Source organism: Aphis gossypii, chromosome X (genome assembly GCF_020184175.1).
Source record: "Aphis gossypii isolate Hap1 chromosome X, ASM2018417v2, whole genome shotgun sequence".
NCBI classification, from domain to species: domain Eukaryota; kingdom Metazoa; phylum Arthropoda; class Insecta; order Hemiptera; family Aphididae; genus Aphis; species Aphis gossypii.
Genome location: NC_065533.1, coordinates 48,604,517 through 48,630,522, shown reverse-complemented (window position 1 = coordinate 48,630,522; position 26,006 = coordinate 48,604,517). Strand labels below are relative to the sequence as shown.

General features: G+C 27.4%; 1 protein-coding gene and 1 long non-coding RNA gene across 9 annotated transcripts in view; one reads left to right on the top strand and one right to left on the bottom strand.

Annotated features, from left to right (window-relative positions):
* Nucleotides 1-26,006, top strand: part of LOC114130531 (uncharacterized) — a 40,354-nt gene that overhangs the window by 9,482 nt on the left and 4,866 nt on the right. For 2 of the 7 annotated variants that reach the window (XM_050206256.1, XM_050206254.1), the window contains one exon: nt 7,148-7,302. The exons of 1 other annotated variant lie outside the window; for it this stretch is intronic. The gene's annotated coding sequence lies outside the window, so the exon portion shown is untranslated. Of the gene's footprint in view, nt 1-5,026; nt 5,192-7,147; nt 7,303-23,112; nt 23,219-23,401; nt 23,476-26,006 lie in introns of those variants that run through there. 4 more of the 7 variants (XM_050206255.1, XM_050206258.1, XM_050206259.1 and 1 more) reach the window with 4 other exon arrangements.
* On the bottom strand, nt 19,487-23,109 carry LOC126551884 (uncharacterized). Of its 2 annotated transcripts, XR_007605768.1 has the most exons (5): nt 22,970-23,109; nt 22,517-22,771; nt 21,260-21,342; nt 20,256-20,346; nt 19,487-19,638 (listed from the first exon to the last, which is right to left on the bottom strand). It is a non-coding gene; the product is annotated as an uncharacterized LOC126551884 (long non-coding RNA). The 2 variants fall into 2 exon arrangements; XR_007605767.1 differs by lacking the exons at nt 19,487-19,638; nt 20,256-20,346; nt 21,260-21,342 and having other exon boundaries at nt 22,421-22,771; nt 22,970-23,108.

The window sequence follows — 26,006 nt, the reverse complement described above, 5'->3', positions numbered from 1 at the left end:
AAAGGACACGAAATAAAAATGAAAAATCATCGTTCCGCGTACGGACCTATACTTACCGATATAGATTAAAATTTCAAAAAAAAAAAATATAACTAATTATAAAAAAAAATTGGAAAATGTTGGTAAAATTAAAGATTTCCCGCATTTTGATCTCTATATATACCCATTATATTTAATAATAGCAAACGCGTGCACATATGCCTATTAATAATAAAGAAAATAAAGCACGTCAAATAAATATACTGATTCACGTGTAGTATTTTTTACTTACACAATATAATATTATAGAATGGCTGTGAGACATAATAGTATCGTACACGAGAACGATAATTTACTTTGCCAATTCATATAATATATTGTCACGCAGTTGTGGCAAATTGATATTTGGACTCGACCGGTTATAATATAATAATAAATTATTGAAATTTTCATTTTTCTAATAAGAGTGCACTCTGTGACAGATGAATATGCTGACACGCGTGTGAATAATCAATTTTTATTATTATTTAAAAGTCTCCTGATTTCATAAAATGTTCATACAATTCGTTAAAAATGTCGTTAATTCATATCATATTAATTTGTTCTTTTCTAATATATTATTTATTATGACTTATTATTATTGGTATAAGAGAAAAAATATTATTACATAAATATATATATATATACCTATACCTTTATACTATAGCATTCATTTTATTTTTTATTTATAGCTCCAAACAGCTTCAGTATTTTACAACATAAGTTCATTTTCATTTCATATAGACTTAAAAGTTAAAACTGTCTCAAAAGAGATGTGGTTAAACATGTATTGGTGTAAATTAAGTGAATTATAAAAACTATTTAGAAAAACCATATATTATTGTGAATTTTTTATAAAAATATTATTACATTTTAGCTTAAAAAAATGAAAAAAGTGCATGTATAGAAATATAAAAAGAAAATCATACATTGGTAAATTTTTTAGGCATATTTTTTTTATATAATCCATACGTGTTATTTCACTCTATGAAAATTTGTCAATAATGTTCATAATGTACTCTTGTTCTTTTGAAAATGTAGGTATACTGCCATGACTGAGATTTAATTTAATTTTTTTGTTCTACTCGAGCCGTTTAGGAATTGACCTTTTTTAACAGAAGCCGTTTGGAAATCAGCAAACAATAGACGGTAGCCGTTTGGGATCCGACGTGGGAACAAACTCTTAGGGGCGAATGTAAATTCGTATAAGAGACCTAGCAGATAAAAACATACATATGTTAATTCCTATATCACGATGGAATAAGGTACATATAAAAAATTTTTACACAGCAAAAAGGTACTTAGGTACCTACATGTAAGTTCCTAAACCGCGTACTATATTATGTCTATTATCTATATTATTTTATATAATAAATCAATATTACTATACATTACCATAACAATATAACAATACTATTATTCTATTATAATATTATAATTTATAAGTTACCAATCTAATATCAATTTTATCATATAATAGGTACTGCCATACATTTTAATATAATGAAACAATAAACAAAAATGATGATTTATGTGGTTTATTTCAGAAACCTAAATATTTAACATAATCGTATTGGTTATAATTTTGTTTGTTGGGTAGGTACTCTACAATGTTTTTCATATATAAAATTTTCTTTTTCAGCATTTTATAAAATATATAATGATATTTTCATTTTTTTGAAACAGAATCATCAATAACTTATATATTAAAAAAATTTAGTATATTTCTTTTACATATTATTATGTATATGTCTTCACTCATTCGTCATGTAGGAATAACTAACGTACTTAATTACTTTTTTTACCGTATAGAAACTTACACATCACATATGTATGAATTAACGTATATAATATTTTACCTGCTACTAACGTGTAGGAACTTACGTCAATTTCCCACTCGTAGTCTTTTGACTAAACCAATAGTATAACAAGTGGTTGGCCGTCCGAAAACAACGGCACCATAACAAGACCTAAAGTTAAACGACTATATCTCTATAGCTTAAATAATTACCATTACTCAAAGCATCTATGTATCATGTACAATATGTTTTTGTTTTTACACGTTACAGTCACCTATTCATTACATTATACTATTATATTTACTGTACTGATGTAAAATTACTGTAATTTATTTCGAGTGTACATAATTGTGGTTTAAACATAACTTCTGAAATATCCCGATAGCGTCTAAACACACATAGGTTCACAGATGAAAAACGAATAATCGTAGAAATAAAATTGATAAGTAGATAGGATATAGGCAATAAAAATAAAATTTCATTAAACATATATTAATATTATATAAATATTACGTGATACCTAATCCGGGTATGATAAAATATGTTTTTTTATGTAATACAAAATTTAAATAATTTAAATGCTTAAAAATATGTTTGTTTTTTAAACTATTTTTCATGGAAATTTTAAGTTTTAAATCTTTAACTTAAATTCTCTATTAATTGTATATAATATTTTCATTTAATCTTTATTATCTATCTTTTATAGTGCAGGTATTATACTCGCCCAAATACTTTGTAAGAAACTCCGCCAAACATATTACTCTTTTTGTGCGGGTAAAAAGGTAATTCGCGTGAATGCAGGACGTTCGTAGCTGCGAATATAGCCACTACAAAGGATAGGACGGAGCAGGTGCACGCCAACCGGTTTCGGCCACTTTGATCATCCCCTATTCGATTAGCGCGTCGTTATAGCAACCCCAAATCAAATGAAATGCGTTTTCTCATTTCATTATTATAATTGTTGCCGCATTGTTGTACGATGATGGATTTATGACTGTCTAGGCTTGGACCGACATTTATATACTAGTGAATGGTTGTGGGTATTTTTTAAGTATTTTTGAACGTGAAATACTTTATGGCTCATAGTACAAAAATAAAATAGTGCAATGGTGTAAAATAAAATTTCAAAAATGTAATGTCATCTCCCTATCTTAATAACGTAAGCAAATATCATTCATATATTATTATATTTATTTTTAATTAGTTATTAAAAATTATATAAAAATAAAAAAACAATGATCAAGTATTGTAAACAATTGCGTAAGTTTAATTTAGGATTACGATACTAATAAGGTATACTACGTCGAAGACCAATATTTTAAAATATTCGATAACATTTGTTCAAATGCGTCATTTCTATTAAGCTTTTCATCACATGAGACTCATAAAAATTTTAAGCAGAAGGTACCATATACAACGTCATTTGTTTCCAATTTTGAAACATCCCACATTCTCTTCACATTTTAATAACATACTCCAAAATTTGAATTTACAAATCAAGTTGTACTTATGATTTTAACTTGGCCATGATGATAGATTGATAACCTACCTTTTAAATGTTTTTGTAATATTTTTGCTGTCCAACAATTATATTAGTCGGGCGCGACGTGGCGATAAAATTTTTACGTGCTATATTAGACGATAATAGATCAATAGATACTTTAAAAAAAACATAACTATAAATTAATTTTCTGTGAAAAGCTAATAACAATGTTTACATAAAAAACCCTTAACAATAATATAATAACTAACAAACCAGGTTCATAATATATTTTTTTTTTTTTACCAAAATATATTAATTTAATTCTATACATGATTGGAAAAGAAAATTATTTCAATAATTCATTTAGAGATTAAAATTAATCGGTATTAAAAATAGGTGTTAATTATGATGTTTTTAGCCTTAGAACAGATTTTTTATATTGCGGTGTGGATTTTCAAGAGATTAAAATCACTATTAATAATTTTGCAGTAAAATAATTCCTAAGTTTCTAATTTTGATTAAAATATACAAATAATATTTTAAAACGCTAACTTTATAATTTTTAATTACATCGGTATAGCTTCACATTAAAGTGGTGTTAGGTAATATTATTGCGTATAAATAATGATAAAGACATATTAACACCAAACAGGTTTGCTAAAACAAAAAATAAACCTAACCCAAGACGAATTCTACGTGTATACATAAATAAATAATAAAATGTATGGCCTATGTATTCATTGGGGTGAAAATAAATAATTCTTTTTGAAATCTTCACCCCTCGGGTTAGTTATATTGCATCTACCATGTATATGCGCTATAATATATTATTTCGATACAGCTGCCGTTGTAACGAACAGGCGGTGATTTGTATAAACTATAAAGGGGGGAAAGGGCAGTAAATCCGACCAGGGGTTGGACATTTTGCTTTCAGCGTTGTAAATTCGCTCGGGGATATACTGGTTTTATGTGAAGGGGACGTTTACTCCCCATATTATATTATATTGTGTTTCGTTTGCAAACGTGTCCTAAAGCAACGACACGCTGTTCAAATAACGGACGGAGGATCAAATTTTATACGGTCCTGGGATGTACACGGTGTATTAATTCCTCTCGTAGGCATAGCAACGACATCGTATCGCGCCGCCTCGGAGGTGATGCCGATATACAAAAGGACGCCAAAGATAATATTTTATAACGACAGCAGCTGAACAGCTTCAGATATCGTGCGCAGATATGGGAAATGTGGCCCGGGTTCTATATTTTATAAACGAAAACCGACGGGGAAAAAAAAGGTAATATAGGCCACGCTGCGGCGGCGGTACGGCATATATAAAAGCAAAGATCTTTGGGCGCAGGTAATCGTGGCAACGGCCTCGACCGAGAGAGGACTGGACTGTCCTTTTTCGCGCTTATATACACGTTTATAATAATATTATAATGCGTAGCTGTAACGAAAAACGTGCTCGGCATATTATTCTTATATTGTGGACCTTGTATTTTGTTATTATATTACTATATTATTGTTCATAGACGTAGGTACAAAACGAACGTACAAAAAGGGACTGCACACTGTGTGCAGCCGTGTACAGATCGTATCGGCACTAACACAATATAGGTTTTGTGATGACACTGTCGAATAACCGAATTCCTGCGCTGCGTAGAATCCAAAAACGTGTATTGTGGTCATTTGGGTAGGGTGTAAGAAAAGAAAAATCAATAATGATCTAGTCGTTCTCCAGCTGCATGAAACTACGTACGCGTATTGTACACGTATAATTTTTTTTCGTAAATTCACACAAGTTTTGTAATTATAATACTTACACCTATAGTTCCTTATAATTATATTTTGTGTGACCTGTACACCTTGTATAACCCGGCAACGGATCATGTGAGTATTATTATGTTTTTATTTCATTAGACTTAGATATGCCACATGATCGATTTTTTCGTCATAAAAATAATTATATAATCGTATAACCTTGCCTCTAAAATGTCAATCGTAATAAAACGAAAACCGTACTCTTGCTGAATAAGACGCATTGTCCGCAATTATTAAAAACGATAACCCCGCGTGAGTCATAATCTATTATTTTATATATAATAAGAAGTATCAATAGTTATTAATTTTTATCTAATACGAGATGAACAATACATTTAGAAATACTTCTCAAAACTATATAATGATTTGATTTTATGAACAAAAGAAATATTATGTGACGGCGAAAATGTGGTTAGTAAAAACATAAAGTCATAGTTTAATATGAAATACATTCTTATTGATTTTCATCTAATAAACTTTTATCATCATTACCATTAATAACTACTAATTTTTCGAGTCAAATTTCAAATAATAAACAGCCTATAAGATCATAGTATGCACTTTGTTCGTGATATAAATTGAATTTGAAAAAAAAAATAAAGCATTATTAATTCAATACATATTTTTGTATTGTACGAATAAATGTATGTGTATATATAATAGAGACATTGGTAGTATTTCGCCAACACTGGTTTATATAGTTAAACAAAGAATTTAAATCTTTCAAAACACGACGACCGCGGCGCGGCACGGCGTATGTATAAGACTCACTGGTTTTAAAAACATTGTCTAAGTTATAAGAACCATTGTTATGTAATTTATAGATTAATAGACGATAGTCCGCAAAATATTGAATATTTTGTATGAATGAAGAAAACAAATTATTTGTCGTAGAAATTATTTACCGACTGATCAATAATATATTATTTTATTTTTTATCTATCCAATCACAGAGGGTTCTATCACTTAATAGTCTTCCTCATCTAAGATTTTACCACGTATTTTTTGATTTATTTTCTCTAACCTTGTTTTGTCTAAATAGCATAGATTTTCAATTTTTTTGTTTAAAAATGAAAAATAATAATAAATAATTTTATGATATACTATTGAGTACCTATAGCGTATATTATTTGTATACCGTGCTAATAGCTCGATTGAGGATTACGTTTTATGACTTGAGGAAAACTGTTATAGATATTATGTTCGTTTATGATTATGACTTATTAAAAGGTCTTATTCAATCTTGCTCCGCATTATAAAAACAATTATACTACCCCTTCGTTTTTCTCCAGAGCACTGTCATTGGCGAACTGTCAGTAGGTACACCGGATAATGTTTTTTTTTTATGTCGCGCGATGTATTCAGACGGAATATTTATATGGCTTTAAATTTAGTTGTTTAAATTAATGTTTTGAATATTTGTAATTTTCTTGGTTTTTACCATTGGTTTATATTACTATATTATTATTATTAATTCTTACTTATTGTGCTTTATCACTATTTTTTATTATCATAATTTCTAATATACCTATACTTTTTTTTGTATAATTTTGTTATCTATATATATGAATATGTGTATGTGTGCGGTAATTTAAATTATATTATTGTTTAAGTTAAGAGAATGTCAGCACAATAATTGTTTTTTCTCTTACACCCACACATGACATAGATAAAACTCGTTCTCCTAAAATCGTTTTTTTTATGATTTTGAGTAATTTTAGAGTAAAATCACCTATTACTAAAACTATAGAGAATACCTAATATTTTTTAGAGTATGACTTATCGGGTTCATATCTTATTGTTATTTGATTTTGTATTTGACTTTCAAAATAAAAAAAAAAAAATTTGTTTAAATTGTTTTGAGACAATATTTAGATAAATCGATCTGTAAATGAGAGGATGCGTCGTTTCAAATAAATTATACAGACTTAATAAAAATATTACATAACTATAAATTGTGAATAATAACAATTCAATACAATAGATAAATTATCGCTATTAAAATTCATACTTTTAAAATGTTAGTTTTAGAAATAACAGTCAAATCGGCAAGACGGAAGACGAACACACTGCGGTGAGTGAAACACACTGCAGTGCAACGCATTATTATTTGGTTGTTAAAAAAATTGTGTGACGAAGACAAATCGGCGACGAAGTACTCTCACATTATTGTCAAATAGGTAGGTACTACCTATATTATTTTGATAATTATTATACGCTTCTAAAAAATGACTGTAATGATGTTATACCTAACATTGTTTTGACGGCTTTTATAGTATTTATTATATTGTTTAAGTATACATAATTTTTTTATTTCACATCGTTGTGTGGCCGATATTAAACCATACCGTGTATGGGCACTTACTACTGCTTACAACGTTCGATAAAATGAATGTATAGTTCAGCGTGTTTTTGTCTGGACAGGTATTATTATTACCTACACACGTCGTTATACGGTATAGCGTATTATAGGTATAAATTATCGGTTCGTATATAATCGATTTGTGGCGATCGTCTATCGCGCCATATACGATACACGTAATATACGCATACACCCATATGACATTATAATATTATTGCATATATTATTATGATATAGACGACGCACATATTTCGTTCTTTATTTATTTGGTTTTTAACACATAGACGACGACGGCGACAGGTATACGAATGCGATCGTGTCGCGTGCACTGCCGTCGAAAAAAATTTACATTTCGTGTACGTAGGTACTTTTAACGAGTTTTTGTGTGCCCTGCGCCAAGACATCGGCCGATAAGATCGGTGAATAATATTATGACACAATAGTATTATATGTACATGTGCGTTACTGTTGCGTCCGTATTGCGTGTATCATATAGGTACTATATTATATTATTATTATGTTTGTAAGTGTAGGTAGGTACGAGATTTCCTTAAGTGGCCTTTAGCTATCTATATATAACGTTAAAACTAGTTAGTAGATTTTTTGATGAACTCATAAACTTAAATAGTTTAGTTGATTTATGAAAAGGTATTTTCAGTCAGCTTTTTGAAAGTTAAAATAGAAATTTTTTTCAATAGTTTTGTACACAATTATTTTAAGCCTTAAAGGTATATGCTTGTATTGGTGTACCTATATTTTGAATAAAAAATAATTCAATAGATACGACAAATTCTGTTATGTTTCTTTATAAAATAATATTATACCTACATAGATAGATAACATAAAACAATCTTTAGGCTCTGTTTGATCCATGTTCTACTTGTAATGGTACATTACCACACACGTCTCGTGATCAAGAAATTGGGACTATTGCAACTATATTTAATTTAATTCGAAGTCCATGCGAAGTGGTTGGCACGTTTTCAAACCTAATTACGTCGACATAATTTTTTAATCAGTTGCCAAACGATTCTCTCTAATATTCACCAGTCACCCTCGAACAGCTCACGATAATATTAATTGTATAATTGCGAGGTATGGCCACCTTAGTCAAGTTAGATAACTTTGCAGGATATGCTAAATGACTTAAGCTCTATAACTCACTACAATAGTCAATAGCTAATAATGGGATCAATGCATTGTTTTTAGAGCGAGTTCCCACATTTTTTAGTTCATTTTTCCGATCCTGTCAGATATGTTTTAACGGTTAACAATATTCACCAAATCATTACAATGAAATATATTATGATTTTTGAAATCGTAATAATAACGACATTAAAATAAACATTTTTTTTCTATTTTTACCATCATCAAATTCTATGTTTTTTCCTAATAAATTACAACACGTATTTAAAGTACATAAATATATATATATAAATACGTAATAATGAATAATATTTTCTCGTCAAAGTTAAAAATTTGTACCCATTAACTTTATAATAGTACATGATTTTGTAAGTGAAGCGTATTGTTACTTATTCAACACGCCTCGCACACTATATATGTATGTTTATGAGATTCAAAAACACATTGAACAATATAATTTATTACATTATTGTACGGCGCTCGTTCAGAGGTCGAAAAAGTATATAGGTGTATATGAATAGATACCTAAACAGTGCAGCTATACAACACAATATTATGTATAATATGGACCTATTATACCTACATGAATAATATTACACCAGTAGTAATTCACGCGATAATACTCACCGTACCATCTGTACCATAAATAATAGACACAACGTATAGGTACAAGTCCATGATATATTCATATATAGATGTATTTAGTTATACAAGGTTATTTTTTTTTAGCATATTGACATTGTTTTTCTTGGTCGATTTTGTGTGGTTCTGTAACAAACCAAAAATACCTATATATATACTTACCTACCACGAAATAATCCGAATAACTGAATACGTAATACCTACACAAGATCAATAATAGGCTACAGACCTAATACTGTAGTATTATATACCTACCACTTCCCGCAATATAATAGGTATTATGTTCCATAGAATACGTTTTACAGAAGAGAGATAAATACATTTACCTATACAGGGCGATTGTTTATTTTTAAAGAACACTCGCCGTTATTTAAAAAACAAAAAACTATAAACGTTTTCGAAAATATACCTACTTATATATATTTTTTTTTTTTAGCTTAACGTTTACAAGATACGAATTTTTTAACAAAATAAATATGTTTTCGTTACAAACAACATACGCTTTTATATTCATAAACATTACTAGATTTTGATGTAATGATTATAATGATTGACTCGGTTTATCATCAAATCGTTGTATCTAAATGTTTTGATTTGTTGCCGATCCACAATAAATTAGTAGGTAGTTAATAGTTATGCTATACGTAACAATTATGGCTTGACCGCTTTGGCCCAGGTTAATTGCACTCCATAATAATATATATTACAGTATAAGTAATGTATTAAATGAACATAATAGTATAAAAAATATCAATAAGCGCAATTAGGTGGGGACTTGGGGGGTCTTAGTCTCCCCCCATATTTGGCTATCCCCTTCAAATATTATTATTATTTCAGATATTATCAATGTCATTCCATAAACAAAATATACACGCGTGGCATTTATTCTAGCCCCCCCCCCAAAATTGACCCTAGTTGCGCCTATGATAATATAATATATATATATATTATACAAAAATATATTTGAAAACAAGTGAAAGTATTCAAAACAAATATTATGATTTATTTTTTAGTAAAATAATAATAATCGATTATAATTTAGCCGAAATTATTATCAAAAAAGAATCTGAAATTCTGAACATTGTAATATTGTTTTTAAAAAATATAAGTAGGTAGATATTACTTTTTACCATGTAGGTACGCATTATTTGCTACCTGTAAATCTGATCGTGGTGGCGCCAATGTCGTTAAAACTGGTATCGTATAAAATATATCTGTCTAGCCATTAGCCGACTTGAATCTAACCTTCGTCAAAAAAGTCTTTGAACATAAACCACATTTTATTTCTTTTTTTAAACAATTGATCGCTATAATATAATGATTAAGTGCAACGATAAACCCTTGTTGGTACACTGTAGCCAGAAATGGTTACACAAACTATTTCGATGTCTATCTGTAGCATGAAAGAAGAAAAATGTATGAGACAATATTAACAACGGCCACGACATTAAGTCTTTAGACATTTTAAACTTAAATTCCATGTTGAGATAGCATGTAGTTTTCAATATAAATATAATGCTTATACCGACCCAACCGACTTAACTGTGACGGGCTATCACGAGACACTAGGGCGTGGGTTAGGCGCCATTACAGGTCGCAGGATTATTTCTATTGACAGAGACAATCGGACCAGAGTTTACAATACGATTTTTTATTACCTGCCTTTATTGTCGGGACGGGTTTACGATAAAAAGTAATATGTACGGATGGACGTGAGCCGATAAAATCTTTTGAAACGTATTTGAATCCGTGGTTTTTTTTTAAGTAGTAAGTATATTTACTAATATTGAGTCATATAAACGTCTAAAATGAGATAAATAATTCTGATTAACCGAATTCAGCTAAATCCTGAAAAAAAAAGTTCCATTCCATTTTAGATTAGATTAAGACTGTTTATTTAATTTCACAAATTTATGAAATATATATTATATTATTCAATTATTTAAAAAAAATTAATAAATAAATACACGCGATATTTCTTATATCAGTAAAAACTTGAGCGATAGATACAGTTTGATGTGCTTATTCAAATAATGAAATGTATTTTGTTTATAATTTTGATGAATTTGTTCTCAAATAATTTTTTTCTTTAACAACTAATGGTATAACAGCTTAACAGTTTTAATAAATATTTATATTTCATACAGAATTGTAGAAACTCAATGTTATTATATATATACTATGTTTAGTATATTTTATACTCACATATCTACAAAAATAAAAAAATATAGACGGATTCGATTGATAAATTTAACTTTTTCCAAAAGCATAATCGATTATTAGTATTTTTTTGCTCGCTCAGGTACGATTCGCACTTAGTATGCACCGAATGATACGTATAGGTGATCCGCGGCCGAGTTATTATATGTATTGGTCCGTCCACATATGTTACACAGCTTAGTTTTTATATATTTGATATTTGATAATAGTATACCTCATAAAAAACATATGTCTTGCGTTATTATATTTACGTTACTATTATTATTGTAATTCGTTTGGCTTTTGTGAACCGTAATAAATAGACACCTTCCGATATAAGATTTAAATATTTGACTCACGTGTTTTTTTTCCACGAACAAAGTGTCTATAGAAACCAGCCGATTGAATTGAATTGTCAGACCTTGTCATTGGTAAAGAGTATATAGAGCTATATAATATAATATAGTCATCTATCACGAGGGATGAGGGTCGTTTTCGATTTTCGGGCAGCTGCAACAGACTATTATGTGACTAACACATGTATCGAGTATACGTATCGTATGTATATATAATATAATAGTAAACTATAGTCGTAATAATAATGCACTCACAATAATGAATAAATACTTGTTTTGGTTCAAAAACGTGTTTCGTTTTAAAATTTGTTTACAACGGACGATGGCGAGTATTGAGGCATCGCCCGAACGTACTACGCGCCCATAAAAACAGCGTAGTAGGCATTATAATGTAATAATATTAATTATTGTATTGTATTATATATATGTACGATCAATGCAACTCGAAATCTCTGGTTGCAGCTGAAATAAATATTATAAATATTATGAAAGAACGTTAGAAAACAAAATAAATATATTATATTATACACAATGATATACCTATACGATAAAAGTGTAGATACCGGAAACTGTGTGTATATAATATGATAATATGTGATGTCTATACGACGATAAAATTACATAAACAACACAGCTTAACCAATTTCAAATTTTTTTTCTTTTGTGTTTCATAACTATTTTTTCATAAATATTTAAACTGTGCGGACGACAAGTTTTTACATATTATGTGTCGAAAAATTACGATAGAACTCAATATTATTCCGAAAGCGCAGTTGGTTTAATAAAATAGAATTCATATTGATAAAATATTATGACGTTTGACTTTCATCAATACGTTAAATTTTGCTGTATTATACGTCTACACGAGTCAGAACATTGAACCAATTCGATTATGATAATTGTTGAAAGTGAATATAATAATGTCTTAAATAGGTAGCATTCCAATCCTACACGTTGGTGGTCACTGTAGATAAAAATGTATATGTTCTAATTATAATTATTCATATTATAGACTTAATCGATTTGAATAATTACTGGTTGATAAATCCATACGACGATCAGTTCTAATTAAAAATAATTAATAATTTAATAAATTAAATTTGATAAAAAAAAATGCGCCTTACTTTTAGTTAGGTCACCGTCATGATGAATATGTACTCGTATAATAATATGAATTGTGAATATTGTAATGTAATATTTTAAAACAGTAATTTATATGGCATTTTATTGGAAAAAAAAGAATCAAGATTTAAATTTGGGTTATCCAAAATAAATAGTCTTGATTGTTTTTATCTAAAAATACGAGTTGGTTTGTTGTGTTAACTTGAATTTTTATTTGAAATTTGGGTTTATTTTAAACAAATTGAAAAGTAAAAACTACTTAACAACCGATCAATTTATCTATAGTCTTTGAGATAAGGATAGACGGAAACCGGTGGCTCGTGACCAGTGGGTCATTGCCACCCACGCATTTAATGTATTCTATAATAGGCACTATACTTCATATACAACTGACTATTAATTGGACATAACATACTTACTCCTATAATGATTTCTGTTTTTATTAAAAATTAAAATGATTATTAAATTTGTGCTAATGGCTATAAATTGTAACATTTACGATTTACTGATATGTTAAATACAAATCCTATTTTATAGGTATTTATGCGTCAACCACAGGTAAATTGTACGCAAACATTTTTTTTTTTTTTAAACATAGTGAACAATATTCAATGAATAGCACAAATTAAAACTTTTTTTTATATTGTAATTATAAATTATAATAATACTGATAATTCGATCACGGTCCACTGCTCGTTTTATGCACGTCATCCGCCGATAGATTTTTCTAACAGACTCATACCTATTATGTCTTAGGTATCTAAATACACTAAATACTATTTTGTTTGAATGCATTATACATAGCACGGCGCAAATTAATACTGTATAATAAACTCAATAATAAAATTAGAATAATATAATTAGTAATTACACATATTAAAGCCCTACAGCTATACAGCTATCTATTTAATACAAGCCTAAATAGTTATATAGACATCTTACATATAGTTCATTGTAACTTATTATTATAATTATTAAAAATATATCTATGTAGGTATTAATATTTAATACAAGAGTACTTTTCTTGTCGTACCAATAACTTAGCTACTTCGCCAGTACACATTTCGATCCATTTCACATAGACAAGTATCGTTACGCAATATAATGATTTATTTTCAAACGATCTTAGCTGTTATTAGTGTAATTCAAAAAGTATAAGCTTTATACATTCCAATGTTAACTAAATTATTATTTTCTTTACTCAATCAAACATAAACGCGAAAAGCAATTAAATCATTTTTTACACGATTGATTCCATTTGGGTAAAATAGGTAAATACTATTAAATATCGAAACTGTAGTTAGTGGGTAGTTAGTTAACTGAAAGCGATTTCAATATTCAAGTTACAATATTACTATAAATAATACTTGTAAGTATTTCCGCGGATCCTTAAATTACTAATAAGACTATTTATTTGAAAGAATAGACAACGTGAAATCTTAATATTAATTTAATCAAATTACATAATGTCTTTCTTTGTTTACTTCCTTCATAAAATATTTATTAGAACGGTAATTTATGTTCTTATTATTCGATGTACGATTTACATATCATTATTATCGCCTAAACTATATACTTATATGGAAGCCTAACTATTATTTCTTAGACGCAGATTTTCGCTTTGAAGTTATCATACGTTAGGCATCACAAGATATTTCATAATATTCGACAATAGTCACAAAATATTATTTTAATAGTAAATTATTTTTAATACATAATATATTTATTTTTGTGGGTTTTCCTTTTTTTGTTTCGTCCATTTATTAAAATATTGTATATAAGAATAAAAATTGAAAACGAAAAAATTATTACTATTCCACGAAAAGTTAATATAGCAAAATGCTTATGATAATATTATGTACCTAGACAAGCATTATAATCATGATTGTATTATGTTATATTTTATCAAATTATAACTCGAAAACTTATTATTCAATGAAAAAAAATAATGACAAACATATTAGAATTCAGGTGGATATCTATTCGAACAAAGAATATAGTTACAACGATTTTAGTTATTTTGTTGTTCAAAAATAGTATAGGACATAGGTACTGAATATCTGAGTTTAGCTCAAGATCGTTTTCTCACAAAACATATAATATTTGTTTAACAGTGTTTTATACAATATAAGTATTATTTAATATTGAATTCAAATTAACCCATACATTTGACCTACTCAAAGATGAAATATACTATAGACACTTATTATTGGTTATACTGTATAACAAAACGCGACTTTAGTATACTTTCCGACATTTTTGACAAATTATATTATTATTATTATCTTGACGATATTGTAAAAAACTGAACTGCGTTACTTACTTGCTAGTTTGTTTTTCCGTAAAAATGTAAAATTTTGTTCATATTTTAAAACGTATAATTTACTAAACCTCTGTATGTATATCATTACCTGACCACGAATGTGTCATACAGCGCATATTCTTACATTTTGTTTTGTTTTATTTGTTCATCTTTCGAATCGTCAATAAATTAATAAAAATGAAAGACAGCTTTTAATTACATATAACATTATTGATTTTACTTAAAATAAACGATAGTTTATAATTAAATTACGAAAGCCATAATTACACACAAAGGTGCACAATTGAGAACTTATAATTCACATATAGTGTGTCATTGTGTAGGTACCTACTTATCTGTCATAACGAAATTTGTTTTTAATAGATAATATAATCAATATTTATTGCTCCCAAAAAGCAGTCAGGTGAGATTCTAACTAACCACGCAATGAACAATATAATAATAATATAATATAATAATTCGTAAAAGTTGTACACACCTAAACAAGTCATTATATTATAGGAATTTAAAAGATGGTTTTGTTGTGATAGTTTTTTAGTTATCAGTATGATACCATGTGCAGTGAATTAAATGATTTCTGTAAAAACAAGTAAACGTATTCATACAATCCATTTTTACAAAATACGAATAACACAACATATTTCAGGTGTATATTTTATCTGCAGTACTTACACAACGAACGATATATAGCTACTATCTATTGTGTGTAAGCGTGTTCGCAAATGACCTAATATTCAACAGCTTATATACAATAAAATGTAATCGTTCATTTTCACAAATTAAAATTTCTGAATATTATAGCTTACAATATCCGTCAAAGTTGAAATGGACGTTCTTCATTCTTAGGGACTCGTATTTTTTTTAAGTACGTAATTTGTGTTCGTAAATTCAAGTAAATCAATAAATGCAGTCTTAGTCTCTATCTAGGTGTTCAACTAACTGTACCTTAAGGTATAGATGCAATTTCAATTGACTATAATGTCATACATATTATGCGAATATATATTATTAACGTGCACCTGCTATTAAACTTATATACCTACGGTATAATATCAATTATAATAATGCTACAGTAAATCGCACATCTATATTTTGTAATACTATTTATCATAATATTTATTTATTATTTCGACACTTCGAACGCTTTCTTCGAATTTTGGCACCGGGACAATATATTTTAATCACGCCGTCTTCCGAGGGGGTTAGGAAAAAGACTCCTTTCGGTATTTTCGAGCACTTGTCCACCGGCGTCAATATTTTTCCGATGATCTTATTTGTAGGGTCCGAAAGCAAACGGTCGCTCTTGACCCTGAACCGATACTCGGTGGACGGCAAAGGAAACGCTCTGGGAAACATATAGCTCATGCACACTTGGAACAGACTGACGTAGCACGTCTCTCTGTCGTCGCCGTCGCCTCTGGAGCTGCATTCGGAAGAACCATCGTTTTTCTGAGCACTGTTGTGTAGTGGTGAAAAAATTAGGTATCGCACGGGATATGATGTCGGATTAACTAAATTATGGTCAGCTCTTGGTTTACCACCGCCAAGATTTCATTATTCGAGCGTTTTTTTTAAGTACGCTATCGTCAAATCGTATAGTCTCTTTACGACTAGTCACAGAACTTGAATAAGAATTCATTTTTCACCACTTTAATAATCACAATGAAATTAATTTTAGATTCTGAACGAAGTGAAGAATGTATTGATTTTACAATGATGTGTTTTTTTTTTTTTTTTGTGTCTGTGTACAGCATGACTAGTCAAAATAATGCTCCAATTTCAAACTATGGGGGTGGTTTCCGATGTAAAAGTGAATATCCTTGGTGCATTATAGAGGTAAAAAGTTAACATTTTCCAACAGTTTTCAAAAAAATCGAGAAAAACAAAAAAAAAATGACGGAAAAACGGCAATTTTTACGCAAAACCAGTTTTCGACCAAATCGATTTTTTTTTATGGTTGTAATTCAAAAACTAATCACTGAAAATACTTGAAATTTTCACCAAAATATGTTAATTTCAGTGGTATCCGTATATAGTTGAATTTTCAAAGAATTTTGATTTATTTTGAACTATTTATAAACAATTGAAATTTTCAATTTTTCTAAGTATTTTTTTTTTAAATAACGATAAAAATTTTTTGGCTGACCAGAAAATCTTAAAAATTTAATACAAGGTTTCTTATAAGTTGTTCTTAAAGTGATAAAAAAAAATCCGAAATCTTTAGTTACAATTTTTTTTATAAGTGTTTAAAGTTCGAATTTATACGAAATATGTCAAAATTGCGAAAATTTGCAAATAATTTTGTGGTTGGAAAATCGTAAAAATTTTTTCTTTTATAACTAAGATTTGAAAATTTGGTACATAAATTTGTCTTCAAATATCTGTAAAAAAACTCTACCGGATTCAGACAAAAAAATATTATGAGTGTTTGAATTTTAAATTTTTACAAAACCACGTTAAATAACGGTTTAGCCTCAAACGATTTTAAATATTTGTTATTATTCAAAAAGTATAAGTCATAGATACTTAAAAATTTTACTAATTATTTAGATTGGCATTTTCTTTACATGATTTAATTTTCAAAATATTTTGAGTTTTTTTGAGCTATTTATAGACAACTGAAATTTTCAATTTTTCTGAAAATTGTTTTTTTATGTGTCGATAAAATCTTTTTGGCCCCATCAAAATACTTGAAAATTTAATGCAAAGTTCCTCATAAGTTATTATTATAGTGATTAAAAAATTATAAGAATACATAGGCACAATTTTTTTTTATTAGCATTTGAAGTTCAAATATTGACAAAAATTCGTCAAAACTATGAATACTTGCAAATTATTTTGTAGGTATATTTCATAAAAATTTTTGTATAAGTAGCTAAGAGTTGAAAATTTCATACAAGGTTTTTATAAGTTTCATAAGTTTAGCTTACAATTATTATAAAAGAACTTAAATTTTGTTGTATTCAGCCCATTAAAACATAAACCACCTTTTTCACCAACCACTAGAAATTATATCCTAGGCTGACAAATCATCTTCGTTCAGAATCGTTTTTCGTATACAATGATAACTATCATTGGATTCAAATTTAACACTCCTATAATATATAATAATGATCCATACGGCACCTAATGTACCGACAGCAGAGCGGTACCAATTTATCCGCTTTTTTAATATTCCTACTGACACAATATTGTTTTCAATTGATAAAAATAATGAAATGTTTTAGCAGCAACGATTTATTTATTTATTTATTTATTTAGGTAATAATATGAAAATCTAATATTATTTTGTCCAACCAGAAAGTATATTTTTTATTTCATAATAAGCTAATATAATAGGTACATAACATAATATTATTAAGTTATAGGTATTATATTATATACCTAATTATTTATAAAGACACATTCAAAGCTCTTAAGAAATATACTATGCTGACTGTTGAAAAAAGGTTAGACGATTCAATGTTTATTTCATGTAGATACATAGGTAGGTAACTCTGATATAGTGTATCAATTTAAGATGATAATAAATATAGTAGAAAGCATTGATGCATTTAAAATTAAAATATCTAATGTATATTAGGTAATTGTATTAATACTCATATGTTTTAATTTAAAAAAAGCTACTTAATTAATGAAATGTATGTTTACAATTAATATTATTAAAGTATGCAATGACATACATTATGCTAGATGTTACAATACAGGGTTATGTCTATTTCTGTAGGTTTGTTATGACGATGTTTTACTGCTTTAATGACTTTCCTGTTGTTAAGAATTCATTCCTTATAATATCATGTAAATAAAATGGTAGAATTATTTAAAGCATCAGTGATGAAAAAATAAATAATATTCCATTTGGTAATTTTATTATAGTATGACTTTGCATTAAATAAATGGAAGGTGTAACATATTCTCGAACCTAACTTATAACAAATACAAATAATAATAGCTTCAGAACTACTCATTATTTAGATTATTTTATTCATCGTTGTTACAGTATTGATATATTTTATACATAAGGTCCTTCTACCTATTACTTTATAATAGTATAAATTATAAATGATTGTTAATTATACAACTGTACATTGAGGTATTTTATTGCAAAAAAAAGTTCTTATGATGAATAAGTTACTTTATAACTAAAATAAAACAAAATTAAAAATGTTTTCAAATTATTAATATTTAAAACTGTGTAGTAAATAACTAAATAGAGAAATAATAGTAATAAAAAAATATATATAATATACAATTTTCTGTGTTTATTGATATATTGACATTTGCTTTGGAGCGTTTTATAGATGATTTCTTGAAACAGAACCTTTAAGATTTTAATTTGTTTGGTGGGAAATTAAATACCATTGCCCTATAAAAGGTTTTATTATACAAAATATTGTTGATGCTTAAGAAAATAAAACTATTTTATTATTTAAGAGATTACGAAAAGAAAAATTTTGAAACCCTTAGAAAGAGGAAAATGTTTTAGATCATTTATGAAAACACTTCAAAAAAATTTACCCATAACAAAAAGGATGTAAAAACAAAAATAAACTTATAACCAAAATTTAATGGTAAAATTAATTGGAGACTGAAATAATGTCTTTTTTTTATATAAGATGACAATACATTATTTTATATAAAAAAAAAAATACTAAAAAATGAACACAAATTAATTTGGTTTAAACCAAAAACCAGAAACTTTTTACAAGTAATACTGATTTAAAAAATTTGTTTGTATTTTAACTATTAACATTTGTTTTAAAACTATCCAATTCCAATTTTATAATTTTTGACTTTAAAGTATTACCTAATTGATAACATAAAAAATCAATTTAAATCACATTAATTATTTAGAAATGTTTAATCAACGTAAATCGATTTTTTGCTAATATTTTATGAAGCTTAAGTCGGTAACTTTACTTAGCAATCTAATTAATTTCAAAAAAAGTGATAAAATATTTACAGTTTTAAATAGAATCTTACTTTTTTTCTCCAGTCTTATTTACTGGAATTGGTTTTGAAACCAATTTTATTTCAGTTGCACTATTATATTTTGTAAGATACTGTTAAAAATCTGTGAAAAAAATATTAGTTACTTTTGTGTAAAACCATTGTATTTAGTAGAATAGGTATTAATTGATTAAAATTGAATAGATAGGTCTCTAAAATTTAATATTATACTCTATAGTAGTATTTCTCAACTAGTGTATCATGAAGTGTATTTAATGATAAAAAAAACTCAATATTTTTAACATGATTTTCAAAAACTAATAGGTATTTGATATAATTTTTATAACATTTTCAAATAAATATCTACTATCGACATATTTGTTTTTAATAATTAAAATTAAATATTATTAGGTACTAGGTATAATAGATACCTGGTACCTATTAAAATTATTCTTATTTTTTTTATTGTGGATGTGTGATGTGTAGCAAAGTATGAAATATTTTAATGGTATGTCACCATAACACATAACCTAGCAATGTGAAATTATGAGGTTCATTAATGGTTGTTTATTGCAGTATCTATTATTACTTAGAAAAATCATAATTATTATATTTTATTATGATTATTATATCAATTATTATATTAAAACGTCTAAACTGTTTAAACACAATAGATTGAAGTATAATATGTAACAGAATGTACTTTTGTGATCGTGATGGCCTTTGAACAAGTAGCTAATGCTGTAGACAATGTCGACCATAATCGGAAAAACAATCCACAGAAAAAAAAATCCTCAAAGCAATAATATCTAACTGTTAAATACACCTTATCAGTCGAAAATAATAATGAACAATAATAAAATAATATAAAATTTGAATGATAATTTTGATAATATTATTTTGATCACACATTTAATAAAAATGTTTATGACAATAATAAATAATAGTATAAATATAAAAATCACTTGCAAATAAAATTTAAATAATACAACAATTTAAATGTCCAAAGTTTGTAGTAAATAAAAACTATTTCATACCATAATTTTGTGTTTCTTAATACATCATTTTTTTCCTTTATTGATATACACACTATCTGTGCCTTATTAAACAATAAGAGTATCTGCAACATAATCAGTAACATAAATAAGACTTGAAAAAAGAAGCCACCCAGTGATGACACTATCATTTGAAGATTTTTTTTCTGTGGTTTTTATTTAGTTATTTTACCTTTTTTTTCCTCTTTCTTTGTTCAGATTAAGTTAGAAAATCTCTACGGCAAGTGCGCTTTAAACACCCTGACGAATTACCAGTAATAACATTTTTTAAGAAGGCTTAAATTTTTAAATTGGTATGAAGGGTTTGATTTGATATATATGGGGGGAAGAAGTTAGTTATTTTTACTTAGTGCAATATTTTGAAAAGCCTGAATTCTATTTATATTTGATTTTTTAGCATTTCCCCAAAGATGATATCCATAAGTCAAAATGGATTTCTTGAGGGACCTGCACATAAGTATTCTTATACTAAGGTTTGTATGCCGGTTGTTAACATGTTAAGTTTTAAGCATACAAAGTTGCAAGTTTAATTATGTGTGGTATGTTAGGCACAAATGAGTCGTTGATCTAGGATTAATCCATGATATTTTATAATCATAGTTATTGAAATTTTAGTACCATGAAAATTAACAGGTGGACATTGCCCATGCTTAAGAGTGAAGGTGTTGTAATTTAATATATCTTAATTGACCTTTATCCTTCATTTATTATACTACTCTTTCATAAGGGAGAGGAAAATTTGAAGGGTATTCAATGCGACAATAGAGCTTTCATTTGTAGATATGATAAGTTTATCATCTGCATAGTCTTCCACTACCGTATTAGGCGTGGTTGGTTGGTCTTAAGAAATCATTAAGTTCAAAACTTTATTTAATTTTATTTAATGAACACATTTATAATATTAAATCATTCATGATATGACTATTTGATAATTTTTAATCATTAACAAATCATTCATTATAACACAATTGAAACTTTTACGATTGATTTTAGAATAGAAATTAACATTAGCAATAATAACTATTTTATTCACCATGTGACTGGTGTTACATGTAATGAGGTAGGTATAAGATTTTTGATATTGAATGGTTTCTCAGAATTGAAGTAGCCAAGCAGGATATTGGATAATATTTTCGTACAACATTTTTGTTTTTGAAATCAAACTTTATTTTTTCAAAACATGGATTTTTTTTTAGCATATTAATGGCTCCACGAAATAAAAAATGAAATTATATTTACTATTTATTCTCTTAAATCCTGACGAACAAGTTGTTCATAAAACATTATCACGGTCACTGGAAATTTATCTCTTGCAAAATTGAATGTGACATATGATGCGTCCTCGGTTTCATTCCACTTCATTAAACAATAACTTAATCCTCGCATTTGAACAATCGCAAGTATTCGCTCTGGTCTGAGCCCGCATTCATAACCATTTATAAAAATGTCCTTGTCTGGATCGAAATCGTATTTCTTGCGGTCGCTCATGACATCCTGTTAAGATAACAATGTAATTATATATAGATTATAGGTGTTTAATAGTTTTATTAGTATTTTCTACATGAACTAATTGTACTTAGTATACAACCGGAACAAGTCGAATATATTGTCTTACACATAATTTGATGAATAAGAGCAGAATATTAAACAACTATACGGTCCATACGTGTAATTTGAGTAATGAGTACTTACCGTAATTTTGGTGGATGTCGAAGAAAAAATATAATATCGAATATTATATTAAAACGTTTGAAGCGTATATATCTCAATAGATTGTAATGTACGCAACAACTGATAGTACGTACGGTTGTGAACTTGTAGTCGTAATGGTGAAAGCCGTCGATACCGGAGGTAACGTCAAACGAATAGCGACTAGTGCGATCCTGGTTCGCGTATTCGCGTTCACAATTTAAATTCCGCACACGACACAGTTAAATACAGGTAAAACGTGCGTCAACTCAAGCGCCGTTGAGCATAGTATCACACCGGTGTGCTTGGCGCTTGCGTCAGACGGCAGTTGGTTAATGACGAGCTCATACTAATTTATTTAAACAATAGATAGTTACTAGATAGTGAACGTTTTTTATTTTATTATATTTAAAGTAAGTATTTTTACTTATACAGATAATTGAGAATGAAAAACGTTTTTTCGAACGGAGTATTACAAATGGTTTTCATTGAATATAGCGCACTCCTAGGTAAGCCCGGATTATCTACCAATACCTACTAATTTGATACATAATAAAAGTTTAAAAACTGATTTATTTCGATTAAATTAACTGTATTATTTAACATTTAAACGCAAAGGTTCAAAAATCAATATGGATAATACCATGACGTCATATTATTGTAGTCGATCTAGAGTATTTAAAACTCAAAATACCTAATGAATGCATGCGTTAAAGATTATGGAATCTTGTAAAATTAATTAAGTTATTATTAACACATTATTTAAAATATTATATTATAAATAATATTCCTTCTTTTATAAGTATCCTGTTGAATTGGACAATTCAAAAGCAACACATTAAAAAACTCACCTTAGACCCCAAAATGATATTGAATATCTTCCCATCCCTACTATTGTATATTTATATTTTTAGTACTTACTTAGATTTAATATAACTGTTAGCGGTTGAATATAATCTAATGGTTATGTATTAATACTAGTATTCAGTGGCCGGCGCATCAAGGATTCTACGAGACCCTGGTCTCTTTGTTGTTTGTGGATGAATAGGTGACCCGATGCCATGATAGTCCACAATATGTAAATTTAAGTACTAAATTTTTAATATTAAGAATTTTTTCCAACAATTTTGGAAGTGGGTGGTCCCTAAAATTATTTTTGGTCTCACAAATGAAAAATGTTCACGCCTCCACTGCTAGTATTTATACTTTAAGGTCTTCATAATAGATATTGAATGTATTCTTGACTAATATGTTTGATTATTAACTGTTGCTAATTAACTAATTGTCACATTTAACCAATTAATTAATGATAATGTATAGTATTCCAGTAGGTAAAAGTATTTAAATACTGTTTTGAACATTTTTTATACCTATTTTTTTAATTATATTTTAAATTTAACAAGAAATTATTCCAACTAATTCAGTTAAAGAGATACTGGATTGAGAGTATTTTATTGTATTAAATGTTAAAAAAATTATGTGGTTGAGTTTATATGGTAGGGTTCAAAAAAGTCTTCGAAAGAAATTTGATTGGCAAAAATTAATTTGGGGGACGACTCACAACATAGTAATAGGTATTTATGACTCTGTAAACTTATAACATCTATTAAATCTATTTGACTATAGAACAATATTTCTCAACCTTTGTTTAACTCAAAGGGCGAACACACTACTAAAATATTTCATACTTTGCGACATACAATATAAAAATAAAAATAATATAAATACATAATATGATGTATTGCTGTATGTGTAACTATACAAAGTGTCACCTATTTCTATAGCCTTGTTATGGCAATGCTTTACTGCTTTTGTAACTTTCCTGTTATTAATTATTTGTTCCTTATCATAACATTTAAATAAATGGTGGAATTAGTTAAAGCATTAGTAATGAATAAATAAATAGAAGGTGTAACATATTCTCGAACCTAACTTAAAATATACAAATACAAATAATAATAGCTTCAGAACTACTCATTATTTAGATTATTTTATTCTCCGTTGTTACAGTATTGATATATTTTACACATAAGGTCCTTCTACCTATTACTTTATAATAGTATAAATTATAAATGATCGTTAATTAAACAACTGTACATTTTATTACAAAAAAAGTTTTTATGATGAATAGCTTAATACTCAACTAGAATAAAACAAAATTTAAAATATTTTCATATTATTACTCAAAACAGTTTCAGTTGAAAAAGTACATATTCCTTTAAAAGCAATGCATACATTTGAAAATTCTTATCTTATTCTCATTTAGATCACTTAAATTATTTAAATTCAAATAATTATTATGTTTACTTTTATGGTAGCGTTATTTATAAAAACTTTTGTAATAATTCAACATTACATAGGTATTATAACAGTGAATACTATAAATTCAATCGACAAGATACAATTATATGTGTGGTATATCTTTAAATATCACATACATAGCCATAATTTAAAAATAAATGAGATTATTTAACTGTATTAATTATGGCTTTTTATAAAAATATTTGATTATTATTATCAATATAATACCACACAAAAGTTTTGGTGACTCGGTGAATCACAAAATACATGTTTAAGCCACCTCTGGATTTTGGTATAGGTATATTAAATATAGCATGTTAAAACATAAAAATAAAATGCATATAATAGCATAGTTACTATTGAAAGCACCTTAATAAGACAAGTCACTTTTTCCAACTTCTATGTTAATTGATTAATTTTAATACTTTAATACTACCTTAATTACCAGGTTATTAGGAAAAAAAGTACTTATCTGAATAATTATGAAAAAAAAAATATAAAAATAATAGGTAGCTATAATTAAAGACTGAATTTTACATATAATGCATATTCACTTTTTTTAAGCAATCATATGCAGTAAATGGATGTTTATCAATCATACTTAAATAAATAATGTTACAAATTTTTATTTTACATGTTTTTGCATATTTTAATTTTTTTTAAAAATATAATATTATCTACGTTTAGGTTGACTATTATTTATAATTAACTATTTAACTTAAATTAAAACTATTTTTTG